Source organism: Pleurodeles waltl, chromosome 2_1, assembly GCF_031143425.1.
Source record: "Pleurodeles waltl isolate 20211129_DDA chromosome 2_1, aPleWal1.hap1.20221129, whole genome shotgun sequence".
Classification (NCBI taxonomy): domain Eukaryota; kingdom Metazoa; phylum Chordata; class Amphibia; order Caudata; family Salamandridae; genus Pleurodeles; species Pleurodeles waltl.
Window position 1 is genome coordinate 339,547,998 of NC_090438.1, and position 18,169 is coordinate 339,566,166.

At 44.0% G+C, this 18,169-nt stretch overlaps 1 protein-coding gene across 2 annotated transcripts in view; it reads left to right on the forward strand.

Moving 5' to 3' along the window:
- Positions 1 to 5,123: 5,123 nt before the first annotated feature.
- The window catches only part of LPAR4 (lysophosphatidic acid receptor 4), a 93,872-nt gene continuing 80,826 nt past the window's right edge, over positions 5,124 to 18,169 (forward strand). The window contains exon 1 of one of the 2 annotated variants that reach the window (XM_069212567.1): positions 5,124 to 5,544. The gene's annotated coding sequence lies outside the window, so the exon portion shown is untranslated. Of the gene's footprint in view, positions 5,545 to 6,630; positions 6,784 to 18,169 lie in introns of those variants that run through there. The other variant, XM_069212568.1, reaches the window with a different exon arrangement.

Consider the following 18,169-nt stretch of genomic DNA (forward strand, 5'->3'; position numbering starts at 1 on the left):
GCGAGGGAGATAAGTGTGTGAGAAGGGCAAGTAAATGGGGTTTGCGAGAGAAAGGAGGATTTTAAATGGGGGAAGTAATATGTGTGTGTATATTAGGAGTACTTTCATTTAACAGGGGAGGATGGGAGAACAGGATGACAGGAGTGTGTGGGACATCTAAGAGGATCTTTAAGAAGAAGGTCAGAGTAGCAGATGTGATAAAAGAATGTATGAGATGCAATAGTCATATTACTGTGAGCAACAGTAGTGTGTGTGTGTGTGTGTGTGTGTGTGAGTTTGAGGGAAGTGAAAAGAACTGAAAAGCAGGGTATCAGATGATGGATAGACATTGGAGAAGAAATGAAAAGTGTGAAAGACGACGGTATCTGAGATAGAGAAAGGGAGGTGGAGGGTTACAAGGGAAATTCTAAGCATCGTTGTGTTTAAGACACAAAATGATAAAGAGTTCCAGAGCTTACCTGTGAGAAGGAAGGATGGTGTGAGACACAGGACAGAGTATTTTGGGGGAAAAGAAGGCTGGGTGGATGCCTAAACTACCACCAGCAGGAGGTGTCATATTACCACTACAAGCAGTAGATGAGTGCTCATCGTTAGACAAATTGATACTAAAAATGTACATTGAACTAAGATGGCAAAAGTCCTTGATGTGAGCTACCAAGACCAATATAGGTGAGAAATGTGCCTTACCCCATAGCTGCAATATTCAAGTAGAGAAAAAGGTCGACATAAAAGAGAAACTGGGTCTGCTGCTCTCCTTGAGCAACTGAAGACAAATTCAACTATATTTGAAGTCTTTGTTACTCGCTTTATGCTGAATCTTTGCTAAATATTTCTTGCATGTACCCATGGGTTAATCATCTTGGTGGTCATTTGAATCATCAAAGAAACAGCAATTCTAATGGGATATGATATTTTAACATGTGTTGTCAATACTAGTATTTCTGCATTGGCTGCTGACCTTATGTCTTTGCCAAAATGTTTTTTGTTTGAGTGTTTTTTGAATGAAGACATGTAACACATGAGCAGCACATAGGAGTGGGCCTGGCAGCTGTTGGACTTTTCCCTATGGAAAACAAGCATAGCCTAAAAGCCAAAATATTTTAATGTAAAAGCACACATTACACGATTAGTTCATGACACTGAAATGAAGTACTTATAGTGCGTACCTATGTGCACATAATGAAAGAACGGCACGCTGTTACTGTAAGGTAAACCGATGGCTGAAGTGGGTGACCTGGTGACACAGGCTGTATACTGTAGAGGACGGAAGCCAAATGTGAATGACACTACAGCAGATCAATGGATGAAGGGAGTATGGTGGAAGTTCCTACATGTAAGTGCCTTGTGTTGCACTCAGCTCTCCACTGTGAAACTGCCAACAGGTAGACTGGTCAGAGCACTGTTGTTCAGCAATAACTTCAGGCAGTGTCTCTAGCAAACAGCAGCAGGTGGCTGAATTTGGGAGGCTGGCAGGTGAGTAGATGGGAGTGCTCATAAGACAGGTGTGAGTGCTGAGACCTTTTCGTCCCTCCCTATTTCCCACTAGGATGAGTCTCTGTTTGAACCCACTCTTCAGGGGCGGCATCGCCCCCCTGGCTGAGCCAGCAGATTAAAAATAAAACAATAGCTTGCTATTTTTTTTTTGTTTGTCATTTTGCATCATTTTTAATCTGCTGGCTCAGCCAGCAGGTGCAGGGAGGGGCGGGCATAGCTACAGGGAGGTGGGGGGATGGGAGAGTGCACTAAGTGCACATGTGTATTTGGCTGGCCTTCAGAGGCTGGCCAAACACAAATACGCACTTAGTTTCTCCAACCAGACTGTATGCACAGCCGGGCTGGAGAAATAGCACAGACCCCAGGCTTGTGTCTGAGCGTCAGTGACTGCCACACAGATCCATCCTGATGCTGCTTACATGCTATGTTTAGCATGTAAGCAGCGCCTCGCTGGGACACCACAAGAGGAATGAGGCGGCAGTAGACGGCGGCGGGAGACGGGTGACGCAAGGTAAGTGTTTTAATTTTATTTATTTTTATATTGTTTCCCCCGTCATCCCCTGACACCCCCCACCCCCTCCCTGACATATGTGGCAGCTGCCACTGCCACTCTTGTCAGGCCATGCTTAACTGGAAGTGTCTGTACATGTTCACCCTTTGCATTGCTTTGGAAGATGTTCAGGGAGCTCGCACAATAGGTTCAGTCAGGGAGTACAGGGGAAATTTTTCAATAGCACAAGCAAATACACCAAGAGCATTCCATCCTTTAAACTGAGTGAAATCTACAAGCAAATAAGGGAGTGTTGGAATGTGAATGTATGTCTGATGAAAAAGTACAAATATATGTTTCATTATATATTTTATTAAAGTAAAGCATTGCACTATAGACTATGAATGTTAGAAATATTGTGATACAATATACACTAATATTGTGAGAAGAATATCAAGAGATAATATATCAAAAGGTAAGTGTATATAAAGGAAGAATAGATTTACTGTTGCTAACTCCACGTCTATGCACCTTCAATATATATATATATATATATATATATATATATATATATATATATATATCAAAAAATCCAAAAAGGGGGGGAGGGACTGGGAGATTACTGGTCCAGTGTACGGTCTCCCAAAACAGTAATAATATAAGGTGTACACTGTTCCAAAAATAGCCAACCAGAGGACCAGGAGTAGCTAGAGCGTGGAACCCACCAGGCATTACAGCACCAGCCTGGTGAAGAGCGTTCCCGATGATGAAGCTAGTCATCCATTGAGATTCATGAGGGTTCCACGCTCTAGCTACTCCTGATCCTCTGGTTGGCTATTTTTGGAACAGTATACACCATATATATATATATATATATATATATATATATATATATATTACCTAGTGGTGGTCACCACTAGTTAGTTATACTCAGGACCTAGTTTCTACAGGAAAAGTGTTTTTTGTTTTGCTAATAATGTTGGTGCCGTTTGATGAATCTTCACAAAATGTTCCAAAAAACAATGGGTGACCCCCACACTGTTTATAATTGCTGCCCCGGCGAGGTGGTGGTCCTCAGGGCTGCAGGGGGGGCACATGGCCCCCGCATCGAATTTAACAATAGCCCCGGGAGGTGGAGGGCCACGGGGCTGTGGGGGCCATGTGTCCCCCTGCATTAAATTGCATTTAAGCCCCGGGGAAGGTAGTGGTCTCCTGGGCTATTGGGGTCGGGGTGGCCCTCCAAACATAATATTTTTAGCTCCGGGGAGGTGGCAGTCCCTGGGGCTGCAGGGGGCTGGGTGGGCCGCCCCCCACACTGTTTATAATTGCTGCCTTGTGGAGGTGGTGGTCCCCCGAGCTGCAGGGGGGCCACGTGCCCCACCCGCATAAAATTTAATAATAGTCCTGGGAGGTGCCAGTCCATGGGGCTGTGGGAGGCCACACCCCGGTGTTAAATTGCATCTAAGACCCAGGGAGGTGGGGGTCCCCAGGGCTGTGGGGGTCCAGGTGGCCATCCACACACATAATGTTTTTAGCCCCGGAAAGGTGGTAGTCCCCAGGGCTGCACGGCAGGGCCAGGCTGCTCCCTGCATTAAAATTAACAATTTTCCTTGGACCTGGGGGGCTTGAGATCAATGAAGCCTGCTTTTTTTTATTTTTTAAATGTTCACCAGCTCTGCCACAAATCGTGGTGATTTTTTTTTTTTTTTAAATGCTTTTATGCTCTGGGATGCAGCATCAGACCAAAAGGGTTATGGTGATTCTACCATGGCCCCTTTTGGTTTTCTTTACACCTTTTTCTGGGACTCAGCTGAAGCCGAGTCCCAACATGGCTGCCAACACTTTCTTGTTGAAATGTTGGCAGCCAATCAGATCTCAACATGAGATCGGGAAGATTTGTGAATCCTTTGCCTCCCTGTATACACTAATTTTTATTTCCTTTAGTTTCTCAAAAAATACTGAACGTATTTATGCCAGATACCAAAAAAGGCTCTTTCTGGACCTAGAGCTACCTTTCTGCTAAATTTAGCATAATTTTGTTGAGTGGATTTGGCGCGATCCCTGTTCAAATCTTCTATGGAAAAAATGAATGGGGAAAAAGTGTTTTGGGCCCCTCCTTTTTCTATGCCGCTGCTTGATAGATCGGCCTGAAACTTTCCAGACAGAAGTTGAAGTGAGTGTCTATTTTCTTGGAACTTTTTGTGAATATTCATCAAACAACACCAAAGATATTAGCAAAAGAAAAAATGCTTTTTCTATAAAACCCAGGTCCTAACTAGATAGTTGGCAACCGTCACAAGGCTAAATATATATTTTATTTATATATATATATATATATATATATATATATATATATATATATATATATATATATATATAGCGAGAGAGAGAGAGAGAGAGATTTTCAAGTATCAAGGTACATATATGTAGAGTTAAATATAGACAATCTAGTTTCCTTTCCGAATGTTGTCCTTCGACAATGCCCACAATATTTGGTGTCATTGAGATGTTTGCTTCGGTATTGTTGATATACTCCTAGAAAAGGTCGACTGCTGCCTCCTCTGTAATATTCATCTGAAAACACTCTTTCATATGGAGGACAGAGATTTGGCAATATCTCCAACGGTTCGGCATTTTTCCCAAAAAGTATGATTCTTTTAAACTCGTTTTATTATCTTCCTCTGCCTCAAACTGGTAATGTGCGCGTCTTTAAAAACAATTGTACAGTGTTCTGCCTAACGCTGTCTCAATTAGGTGTTCAACTCTTATCTCAACATAATTGTTTTTCTGTAATCTGCTCACAAACTGGTCCCTCAAAACATATTGTTGTATTTGCAGCGCCTCAAACGTTACTATAAACGTGTTCACTTAAAGCGCTACCTTTGTCCTTGAAATTAAGTTCTAACGGACTGTAGCGAAGACTGACATAAGTCCTACGTGTATATAGTTTGTTTTGCTACCCCCTTGTCTTCGGTTCTTTCAGGGGCTTCCACTCCCCTCGCCCAGACTGTCTCTGCCAGCTAATTGGCCAGGAAATGGCGTCCTTCATTGGCAAGCTGTTCTTAAGCTGTTGATTCTTGAATGCGAAAGCTGCCCTTTCCTTGGCAGGGCTCTGCAAAGAAAACTTCATCGGCACACTGATTGGTTTCTCGTAGAAAAGAGCCGCGCAAAGGAGGGGCGGGATGGAGGCAGCTAATAATAGCCCCTCGTCCAATGAAAGGCCTCAGCTTCGAGACCCCCAAGTGTTCCCCAGGCCCTGAGATCCTGCACAGACATCAGCCTCTTTCTTGTGTGTTCTATTTCCTGCGGGCACGCCGGCTGCGGCACAATACTCTGGAGTTTAACAAAGGGAATAGGCAGAGTTATCAGGAATTTCCTTCAGATTCCAAGGATTCACCAAACCCTGGAAAATGCCGAAGCCCTTCGATTTTGCTCCCTGGTTGATGCAAACTTGGACACATCTGCGGATATTTACAGAAGCATCAAATGAGCCACACTTTGGAGAGACCAGATAACTGTCTGTCCGAGTCAGGCGTGCAGTTTATCCAGGATCTGATGGGGTGAGTTTCCTGCTGGTTTTCGTTTGAGTATTAACATCTCATCTTTTCACGTGTTTTTTTTAACAACTTGTCTTTGAAAATAAATAATAAACGTTTGTTTTTGTACTGCTTGTGCGGAGCATTTTCTCAGGTCGGATCAATTGGTCCTTCGGTCGGCTGTGTAGTTTGTATTAATATCTGTTAATATCTGTTTTCGTTTGTGGAACTGTCATGAAAACAACGTTTGAGAAGAGAAGGTATCCTTTGCTACCCGTAATCTGTCAATGGGGCAGGGTGTGTGTTGAACAACATACGTCAATAATCTTTTGAGCAGATGCGTTTATTTTTTTCCTCCTGGGTATGGTAATATGTTGTTTTAGCTTTTTTGCCTCAAATGCCGTTTTCCGGTGAAAGCTGTATTAAAACCATATGTGTAGTAGTCACTGCATAGGGCACATGCCAGAGAATAAACCGTTCTGTTTGTACCGCTTAGTGCGGAGATAGGCGACAGAGAGTGTATATATGTAGGTGATAACCAGGAGACGGGAGGGCGCTGTGGTGAGAGAGGCGCACAGCCGGGAACAGTGTGCACATTTAGTGTGCATAGAAATGGTGACAGCCAGGAGGCTGCGGGTGGGAACTGGGCGGCGGGGTGCCTTTCAGTTCGGTATTCTTGTGTACCTCCACTGTTTGCTATCAGAGCCTTGAGACAGGATTGACCAACCCCCCATGCTGATACAATTCCCCCCTCCCCAAAACAGAAGGCCTACTTGAAAATGACATTACAGAACTATTTAATAGGCACATTACTTAATGATATGGCATAGGCTGAAATGCACCTCTTCTTGTTGGACAGTAGTTTCATACGCGCGTGTGTGCGTTTTTTTTTTGCATTGTTCGTCCGTCTATAGCCGACACCTCTAACCCCACGTGGGCCCAGATGTGACGTTCTTCTGGGGCCAACACAGTGGTCAGGAAATGTGTGGGGGCGGGCGGGGTGGGGGTTCCATTGTCACACTGTGCTAAGTAGGAGACACGGCCTGCACAAGTGCAAGGAACCAGCCCGACCCCCTTTACTCCGACAGGAAATGCCATTAGAGACGAAGATCCGAGCTAGTGTAGTGGGGGAAGATGAGGGGTAGACTTCCCAAGCCAGCCGGACGAGAAAGCAACTCTCAGAGAACCAAAGCCAATTTAACTGACAAGAGGAGCAGCTGGGCGCCCGAGACCCCCTAGAAAGTGCACAGCGAGGGCACCGAGGCAAGTTACACTCTTTATGAGCAATGAAAAATATAATCTCACACGGGGGTGGGTGTTTCTGTTAAAAAGCTGTTATACACACGTAGTCTGTTTATGTAAAGCACTGTTTAGAGCCGCACTAATTTTCAGCAGTTAATATATGTATTGGTGTTGTCTTTTTTAAGACGCCTCTATGCAGAGACTGACGACTCATAAGGAGTAGAACGTGCCATTTGCTGAGGGTACGGGTGATGGACGGAGCATAACAGTACAGCCAGATTTTGTTGTTAGTATTCATTTTTCTGCGCAAGAAAGGAGTGGCTTGAAAGAATCCAGCGTCAGAAAGTTCAAGGTCCAAAGTTCATTCTTTGGGCATGCCCGTCTCCTCTTCCCGCCTTGGTTATGGCTGGTGGTTTTGGTTTCTGGAGGAGACAGAAGCAGGAAATGCCGCCCCTCAGCCCCCGCCATCCCTGTGATTCCACAGCATGTAACTTGTAGAAGAAATGCAGTGTGTGTTTCACTCTATTCTTCAGAGTGAAAAACAAGAGTACCCAGGGGAAGGGTCGGGAAGATGATGAATTCAAGCCGTGCACATGGAAATGACTCAGCTCTAGCTTGAAAGAAACAACAGCAAAACAATATCCAAACAAGATGGGCTGACTCGGGCCCATAGTCGTTAACGGACGAGGCTTGTTTGCGACCCAAATACAAAGCAGCTCCACATATTTAATTTTTATGAGCATTACGCAGTAAGATGTACCTACCCCGCTGCGAATGCCCATTCTGTGCTGAGGGCAAACCACCAGCTGGGGTGGAGGCTCCTGCATCCAAGTGTTGTGAAGAGGCCAGTGTGGGGAGGTAGGCAGCAGAAAGCGGTCTGGTCTGTGGCTTTTTCTTCTGCTTCTTGACTTTTAAATAGTTTTGTCGGCGTTATAATTTTTTGCTGCTGACATTGTTAAGAAGGGTTAGCCCAGGATATTGTAGAAGGGGTTACTCACTGCCAGCAAATCTACTCATTTTGCCTTTTCGATCGCGTAACTTAAAAGATGTACGGGGGTCGAGAAAACTATGGGCCAGTTCTTAGCGAACATTGGAACAAAGTTGCGGATATGCAAATGTCTCCATCTTGTATCAATGTCAGGGAAATGGTCACATTCACTGATCACTCAAGGGACATCCATAGTCATTTTTCAGGGGTCTGTGTGATGTGCGTTGCAGCAGACCCAAACAATCATCAAACAAACAGGCAGCTCTACATTCCATGGCTTCTATTACGTATACGTTGATGTGTGATGTGGGCACAACAGTTTTACTATACCATAGCCAGACTACCTTACTTCTAGATTTTAACATTTCACTTGAAATAAACAAGACCACACCATTTTCATTGGAAATTAAATTATGTTGCTGGCTCAATTGCTTTGATCCTGTGACCCTACTGTAGTGACTTCCGAGGTGTTGTCTTTTCTACTCATCTTGGGGTTGTTTGCTGCACCAATGCCTGTAACTCCCCCCGAAGCTTTAGTACAAAAACTCAAGAGCAACAATTATGCAATATACTGATCAGTTGCATCTTATTTAGGGTTAGTGTTTGGAAGGGATTCACCATAGAAAAATGGCAACAAAGGGAGGACTCTCAGTGGCCCTGGCTTTAGGTATACTGTGGCCCCAATCTAGCTTTTTAGGGTTGAGTGCACAAGTGCTCCATCCCTGTTGTAATCTCTCTTTGGTCTTTTAACCACGCCCATGTCACGCGTGTCACTTTAATTGGTTTGTGGGCTTGCCTTTTAGAATCCGCTTGCTTTCATTAGTGAAAGGCATGCATACGTCATGCCTTTTCCAGTGCTTAGCCCTCCTCAAGCGCACCAACCAACTACTGAAAACATTTGAGGCACTGTATTTTCAGCCTGTTTTCTGCACTACTTAATCTTTTTAGTTTCCATGTAGGGTGATCACACTGGGTTTTACATAGCACAATCACACTCGTTTTTTTTCTTTAGGTTTATGAGGCAAGAAAAGTCCGGTTAGAAGTTTACAAAGCTAATAGCTCTAACTCGAGCAAATGCGAGACCAGTTGCATTGTAAATGCTTGTTAAAATGATACTGCAGGAACAAAGTCTCCACTTCACTCAGGGCCTCTGGCTCCTGCCTGGAAGTCCTCTTTGACCTAGTGCAGATAGGAGGTGTATTTACTGTGGCATTAAGATGAAACAATATGGTGTGGCCCTCATAATGACGCAATTATCTTCTGACCCCATGTACAAACTCTGACACATGCACTGTCTCCAAATATTTATTGCAATATGTTCAAACTAAGAATATTATTCGTAAAATATTTGTCATCGATTTCATATGTTAATGTGCTTCATAGTACTTTTAACACCATTCCTCTGACTTTGGGAAGAAAAGCTTAACTGAGAAATTAAAAAAAATTGAAAACGTTGGATTTATTGTGCCCGGATTCTTCATATTTATTGGACCATCAACACATTGTGGAACGTGTGGTGTGCTTGCTGCATAGAGAGCTTTGAAACAGTTTGCTTCGACATATAGGTAGAAATCATGGGATGTTTTGTCTGTTTCTTCAAACACAGGAACAGTTATTTTACAATTGCCAATGGTCTATGACATAAGTGCACTCCTGCTGAATATTGGCACAACTCCAAAGTGGTTCTGGGTATGTAAGCCACACATGCTTAAGGGTTGAATCTAGTTGATTCTTGTTTGAGAGTGCTCTTTACCTGTTTAAAGTTCATCCTACTAACCTCACTTCAGAATTAAGAAAAGTCACCTTTGCCCATGACCCTCAGATTTAAGTGAGCATAAGGCATATGATAAACCTTCAGATTATTTAATTCAGAAATCCATTTTTACTAAGAAGATGTACTAATCCCACTGTAACTTGAGCAACAAAGTGAAAGTGCAGGACCTTGGAGGGACCAGATTTGATGTTTCAACTTCGAACTCAGCAACAGCAGGAATATTGTTCGAATTTAAAGGGGTCAGATTTACTGTTTCTACCCCAACCTGAGCTACAGTACAGAAAGGGTTGCAATTTGAAGGAGTCAGATTTACTACTCCAAATCCAATTTAAGCAACACAGGGAAAGTGTTGGACAGATTTACTAATCCCATTTGAAACACAGTCAACAGTATGTGAAGTGTTGGACTTCAGAGGGGCTATATTTACTATTCCCTTTCCAACTTGTAAATTTGTAAATTGTCAAAAACCTTCCCATTGCTCCATTTTTACTACTAAATATCCATTTTCATCCTGAAACCATTGTGAAATTTTTATAACTCCACAATTCTGCACTTTTTTTTAACCTCAAAGCAGTGTCTGTAAGTCGATATTGCCTAACTGTGGAACACGGGTTTGCGTAGTTTTAAAAAATGAGCATTCAGCATTTGCACTGTGATTTGGAGCATAAAGACATAGACGCCCTTGAATTACTGTATCTGTGTAAAATTTAGAGCATAAAAGAGACACATGAGGCAAGAAGGAAGGGTATATGAGCAAGGCACAGTGCGAGGGCGATAAGTGTGTGAGAAGGGCAAGTAAATGGGGTTTGCAAGAGAAAGGAGGATTTTAAATGGGGGAAGTAATATGTGTGTGTATATTAGGAGTACTTTCATTTAACAGGGGAGGATGGGTGAACAGGATGACAGGAGTGTGTGGGACATATAAGAGGATCTTTGAGAAGAAGGTCAGAGTAGAAGATGTGATAAAAGAATGTATGAGATGCAATAGTCATATTACTGTGAGCAACAGTAGTGTGTGTGTATGTGTGTGTGTGAGTTTGAGGGAAGTGAGAAGAACTGAAAAGCAGGGTATCAGAGGACGGATAGACATTGGAGAAGAAATGAAAAGTGTGAAAGAGCACGGTATCTGAGACAGAGAAAGGCAGGTGGAGGGTTACAAGGGAAATTCTGAGCATCATGTGTTTAAGACACACAATGATAAAGAGTTCCGGAGCTTACCTGTGAGAAGGACGGATGGTGTGAGACACAGGACAGAGTATTTTTCGGGAAAAGAATGTGGGTGGATGCCTAAACTACCACCAGCAAGTGGTGTCATATTACCACTACAAGCTCATCGTTAGACACATTGATACTAAAAATGTACATTGACCTAAGATGGCAAAAATCTTTGATGTGAGCTACCAAGACCAATAGAGTTGAGAAATGTGCCTTACCCCATAGCTGCAATATTCAAGTAGAGAAACAGGGTCTGCTGCTCTCCTTGAGCAACTGATGACAAATTCAACTATATTTGAAGTCTATGTTACTCGCTTTATGCTGAATCTTTGCTAAATATTTCTTGCATGTACCCATGGGTTAATCATCTTGGTGGTCATTTGAGTCATCAAGGAAACCGCAGTTCTAGTGGGATATGATATTTTAACATGTGTTGTCAATACTAGTATTTCTGAATTGGCTGCTGACCTTATGTCTTTGCCAATATGTTTTTTGTTTGAGTGTGTTTTTGAATGAAGATATGTTACACATGAGCAGCACATAGGGGGCCTGGCAGCTGTTGGACTTTATCCTATGTAAAACAAGCATAGTCTAAAAGCCAAAATATTTTAATGTAAAAGCACACATTACACAACTAGTTCATGACACTGAAATGAAGTACTCATAGTGCGTGCCTATGTGCACATAGTGAAAGAACGGCATGCTGTTACTCACAGTAAGGTAAGCCGATGGTTGAAGTGGGTGACCTGGTGACACAGGCTGTATGCTGTAGAGGACAGAAGCCAAATGTGAATGACACTACAACAGATCAATGGATGAAGGGTGTATGCTGGAAGCTCCTGCATGTAAGTGCCTTGTGTTGCACTCAGCTCTCTACTGTGAAACTGCCAACAGGTAGACAGGTCAGAGCACTGTTGTTCAGAAATGTGCATCATAACTTCAGGCACTGTCTCTAGCAAACAGCAGCAAGACGGCTGAAGTTGGGAAGCTGGCAGGTGAGAGGATGGGAGTGCTCATAAGACAGGTGTGAGTGCTGAGACCTTTTGTTCCCTCCCTTTGCCCCACTAGGGTGAGTCTCTGTTTGAACCCACTCTTCAGGGGCAGGATCACCCCCCTGGCTGAGCCAGTAAATTAAAAATAAAACAATAGCTTGCTATTGTTTTATTTTTCACCATTTTTCATCTGCTGGCTCAGCCAGCAGGTGCAGGGAGGGCGGGGCTGGGCCACAGGGACGTGGAGGGGAGGATGGGAGAGTGCACTAAGTGATAATACACAAAAGGAGAGCACTGGGAGTGTTGCTAACCCACACCACCTCCCAAGAGAAATCTATATAATCACTAAAGGTGTGGGGTAGTAGGAACTGAGGGTAGGACTGGGTCAGTATTCCCTCAGTAGGCGGTGTCAGTTATGTCGCTTTAGGTTCTAAAGCGGGGAAGGCATGGTTGGAAAATGTCCAAGCAAGGGGGTGCTATGTTGCCCTACAGGGGGAGGGGGGAGTTCCCTTACGGACTAGGTGGTCTCACACACATAATAGTGTCTTGCTTCATCATTTGACCACCATCCCCACCCAAGTAAGATGATACTACTTGGGCGGACCCAACCTCTTGGTTAAAAGAACCAGAGGGAGTGCTGAAATGAGACTGACTGGATAATTACAGAGATCCAGAAGGGGTGAAAATAAAATTACCAAGCATGTCACCAGTTACTACTGCTAGTTTTAATGGGGGTGCATGCTGGTAAGGCCAAGAACAGGTGGGGAGAGGCTCATTAGAGGATAATGTCTCTTGGAGTCTAAAAAGAAATATGTATGACCAACATGTTTCTGCCCTCACAAAGTGCTGGTAGGTCAGGGGCATTCGTCAGGGTCGGAGCACACGCAGTAAGTGAGGTGCTCAAAGTGAATAATGTATGGCCTACCTGAACAAGTAGTTCACGGTGTGGTAGGTCTATAATAGCTAATAGATAAACCACAGATTATTAAGGGTGAAAAAGTGGCAAACCACTGCACACAACACAGCAATAGGTGATAGTGTATGGAAAAAAGGCACACACACACACACATGCAATCGTGACTTACCCCGGAGTTGGGGGCGATTTGCCTCTGGTCTGGCTAGTGCCGGGGGGGGGTTTCCCTTGTAGTCACACTCTGAGGAGATTGAGGGTTTAACGTAAGGAGAAGAAAAAAGAAATAGAACGAAGACAAACAAAACACCGAGGGAAAAAGAAAGCAAAGGGAGTGGGACAGAAAAACAGAAGAGCAAGAGACCAAAAGCAGAGACAAGAGAAAGAGAAAACTCGGAAAAAGGCAAGAAAGAGAAGAAGTGAAGAAAAAATAGAAAAGTAGGAGAGAGCCAGGGGAGAAAAGGGGAAGAGAGAGAGAAAGGAAAGAGGGGAAGAACGGAGGGGGACAAAAGAGAAGAAGACCAAGCTTGAGAAAAGTAAAGAAAGAAGAGGAGACAAAGCTTGAGAAAAGAAAAGAGAGAGAAGAAGACATAAGATGAAAAAGGGTGGGGAGAGGGGAAGAAGAGGGCAAAGAGGAACAAAAAGGGGAAGCCAGGACAAGAAGGAACTGAAAGCTACAAGAGAGAGGAACAGCAGGTCACAGAGAGAGAGATCCAAGGGGCCAAGGAGGCCCAGACTTACCACTCCAAAGGGAATACCATGGGGGGTACCTACATGCCGGAGCCAGGCCGCTCTGGTACTGACTGGAGGGCTGGCCTGGTACTTATGGTGGGCACAGCCAATCGGTGCGAGGCTGGGAGCTCGTTTATTATTTTTTTGATCATATTGGACGCTGGGTTGAAAGTGGTGTAGGAGGCTGGACTGGCTTGTAGTGAGTACCAAGGGGCACCTTGCACCAGGCCCAGTTATCCCTTATTAGTGTATAGGGTGTCTAGCAGCTTAGGCTGATAGATAATGGTAGCTTAGCAGAGCAGCTTAGGCTGAACTAGGAGACGTGTGAAGCTACTACAGTACCACTTAGTGTCATATGCACAATATCATAAGAAAACACAATACACAGTTATACTAAAAATAATGGTACTTTATTTTTATGACAATATGCCAAAGTATCTTAGAGTTTACCCTCAGTGAGAGGATAGGAAATATACACAAGATATATGTACACAATACCAAAAATATGCAGTATAGTCTTAGAAAACAGTGCAAACAATGTATCATTACAATAGGATGCAATGGGGACACATAGGGATAGGGGCAACACAAACCATATACTCCAAAAGTGGAATGCGAACCACGAATGGACCCCAAACCTATGTGACCTTGTAGAGGGTCGCTGGGACTATTAGAAAATAGTGAGAGTTAGAAAAATAACCCTCCCCAAGACCCTGAAAAGTGAGTGCAAAGTGCACTAAAGTTCCCCAAAGGACAAAGAAGTCGTGATAGGGGAATAAGGCAGGAAAGACACAAACCAACAATGCAACAACGCTGGATTTCCAATCTGGGGTACCTGTGGAACAAGGGGACCAAGTCCAAAAGTCACAAGCAAGTCGGAGATGGGCAGATGTCCAGGAAATGCCAGCTGCGGGTGCAAAGAAGCTTCTATTGGACAGAAGAAGCTGCGGTTTCTGCAGGAACGCAAAGGGCTAGAGACTTTCCCTTTGGAGGACGGATCCCTCTCGCCTTGTAGAGTCGTGCAGAAGTGTTTTCCCGCCGAAAGAACGCCAACAAGCCTTGCTAGCTGCAAATCATGCGGTTAGCATTTTTGGACGCTGCTGTGGCCCAGGAGGGACCAGGAGGTCGCAAATTGGACCAGGAGGTAGAGGGGACGTCAAGCAAGACAAAGAGCCCTCTTAGCAGCAGGTAGCACCCGGAGAAGTGCCAGAAACAGGCACTACGAAGATGTGTGAAACGGTGCTCACCCGAAGTCGCACAAAGAAGTCCCACGTTGCCGGAGAACAAATTAGGAGGTCGTGCAATGCAGGTTAGAGTGCCATGGACCCAGGCTGGACTGTGCACAAAGGATTTCCGCCGGAAGTGCACGGAGGCCGGAGTAGCTGCAAAAGTCGCGGTTCCCAGCAATGCAGTCTAGTGAGGTGAGGCAAGGACTTACCTCCACCAAACTTGGACTGAAGAGTCACTGGACTGTGTGGGCCACTTGGACAGAGTTGCTGGATTCGAGGGACCTCGCTCGTCGTGCTGAGAGGAGACCCAAGGGACCGGTAATGCAGCTTTTTGGTGCCTGCGGTTGCAGGGGGAAGATTCCGTCGACCCACGGGAGATTTCTTCGGAGCTTCTAGTGCAGAGAGGAGGCAGACTACCCCCACAGCATGCACCACCAGGAAAACAGTCGAGAAGGCGGCAGGATCAGCGTTACAGAGTTGCAGTAGTCGTCTTTGCTACTATGTTGCAGGTTTGCAGGCTTCCAGCGCGGTCAGCAGTCGATTCCTTGGCAGAAGGTGAAGAGAGAGATGCAGAGGAACTTGGATGAGCTCTTGCATTCGTTATCTAAAGTTTCCCCAGAGACAGAGACCCTAAATAGCCAGAAAAGAGGGTTTGGCTACCTAGGAGAGAGGATAGGCTAGCAACACCTGAAGGAGCCTATCAGAAGGAGTCTCTGACGTCACCTGGTGGCACTGGCCACTCAGAGCAGTCCAGTGTGCCAGCAGCACCTCTGTTTCCAAGATGGCAGAGGTCTGGAGCACACTGGAGGAGCTCTGGACACCTCCCAGGGGAGGTGCAGGTCAGGGGAGTGGTCACTCCCCTTTCCTTTGTCCAGTTTCACGCCAGAGCAGGGCTAAGGGGTCCCCTGAACCGGTGTAGACTGGCTTATGCAGAATTAGGCACATCTGTGCCCAAGAAAGCATTTCCAGAGGCTACTCCTCCCCTGCCTCCACACCATTTTCCAAAGGGAGAGGGTGTAACACCCTCTCTCAGAGGAAGTCCTTTGTTCTGCCATCCTGGGCCAGGCCTGGCTGGACCCCAGGAGGGCAGCTGCATGTCTGAGGGGTTGGCAGCAGCAGCAGCTGCAGTGAAACCCCAGGAAGGGCAGTTTGGCAGTACCAGGGTCTGTGCTACAGACCACTGGGATCATGGGATTGTGCCAACTATGCCAGGATGGTATAGAGGGGGCAATTCCATGATCATAGACATGTTACATGGCCATATTCGGAGTTACCATTGTGAAGCTACATATAGGTAGTGACCTATATGTAGTGCACACGTGTAATGGTGTCCCTGCACTCACAAAGTCCGGGGAATTGGCCCTGAACAATGTGGGGGCACCTTGGCTAGTGCCAGGGTGCCCTCACACTAAGTAACTTTGCACCTAACCTTTACCAGGTAAAGGTTAGACATATAGGTGACTTATAAGTTACTTAAGTGCAGTGTAAAATGGCTGTGAAATAACGTGGACGTTATTTCACTCAGGCTGCAGTGGCAGGCCTGTGTAAGAATTGTCAGAGCTCCCTATGGGTGGCAAAAGAAATGCTGCAGCCCATAGGGATCTCCTGGAACCCCAATACCCTGGGTACCTCAGTACCATATACTAGGGAATTATAAGGGTGTTCCAGTAAGCCAATGTAAATTGGTAAAATTGGTCACTAGCCTGTTAGTGACAATTTGGAAAGAAATGAGAGAGCATACCCACTGAGGTTCTGATTAGCAGAGCCTCAGTGAGACAGTTAGTCACTACACAGGTAACACATTCAGGCACACTTATGAGCACTGGGGCCCTGGGTTACCAGGGTCCCAGTGACACATACAACTAAAACAACATATATACAGTGAAAAATGGGGGTAACATGCCAGGCAAGATGGTACTTTCCTACAAGTGGTCACACAGATCAATGGGTCTCCCTTGTTGGTTCTACTACTAGAATGCAGGAGCATCTCCCTAGGGCTCACGCGGGCACGTTTGTCGGCTCTCCTCAAAAAACTACTGAACAGATTTATGCCAGATACCAAAAAAGACTCTTTCTGGACCTAGAGCTACCTTTCTGCTCAATTTGGCATAATTCTGCTGAGTGGTTTTGGCGCGATCCCTGTTCAAATCTCCTATGGAAAAATGAATGGGGAAAACATGTTTTGGGAGCCTCCTTTTTCTATGCCGCTGCTTGATAGATTGGCCTGAACCTTTCCAGACAGAAGTTGAAGTGAGTGTCGTATTTTCTTGGAACTTTTTGTGAATATTCATCAAACATCACCAAAGTTATTAACAGAACAAAAAATGCTTTTTCTATAGAAACTAGATAGTTGGCAACCGACACTAGGCTAAGAAAAAAAATAAAAATATATATATATATATATATATATATAGAGAGAGAGAGAGAGAGAGAGAGAGAGAGAGTCAAGTATCAAGGTATATATATGTGGCGTTAAATATAAGCAGTCTAGTTTCCTTTCGAAATTTTGTTCTTCGACATTGCCCACAATATTTGGTGTCATTGAGATGTTTGCTTCGGTATTGTTGAGATACACCTAGAAAAGGTCGACTGCTGCCTCGTCTGTAATATTCATCTGAAAAAAGCCTTTCATATAATATTCAGATTTAAGTGAGCATAAAGCATATGATAAACTTTCAGATTATTTAATTCAGAAATCCATTTTTACTAAGAAGATTTACTAATTCCACTCTAACTTGAGCAACAAAGTGAAAGTGGACGACCTTGGGGGGACCAGATTTGCTGTTTCAACTTCGAACTGAGCAACAGCAGGAATATTGTTCGAATTTAAAGGGGTCAGATTTACTGTTTCTACCCCAACCTGAGCTACAGTACAGAAAGTGTTGCAATTTGAAGGAGTCATATTTACTACTCCAATTCCAATCTAAGCAACACAGGGAAAGTGTTGGACAGATTTACTAATCCCATTCGAAATACAGTCAACAGTATGTGAAGTGTTGGACTTCAGAGGGGCTATATTTACTATTCCCTTTCCAACTTGTGCAAAAGTAGCGATAGTGCTGGACTTTGGAGGCGCTAGATTTACTATTCCCACTCCAGCGTAAGTAAAAGTAGGGGGCATGTTGAACTTTGCATAGCGTATATTTACTATTTCCACTCTTAAAATAAAAGTATGCATACATAAACAGTCAATATAAAATATAGTTTAAAGATATATTTTTTAAAATGTATAAATTCTATATCTTTAACATTATACAATTTATAAAAGTTATTACAAGTTACAATTTCCACATTAACATTTAAGATTATTAATAAAACATTAAATAATGTTTATCAATTAAAAGCATCAAACTATGTGTATATATATATATTTTAAAAAAACGTTTGATCTTACCGCCACAAAACCCAACACCACATAAGAAAATTGAAAAAAAAGTACCTAATATTTTTCAAACTAATAATGCAATGAATTAATATATAGAAAAGTAACACAAAAATAATCAAGTGAGAAATCATTAACCACAATTCGGTAATTTACAAAATCAATAATCTAAAAAGGCAAGTTTT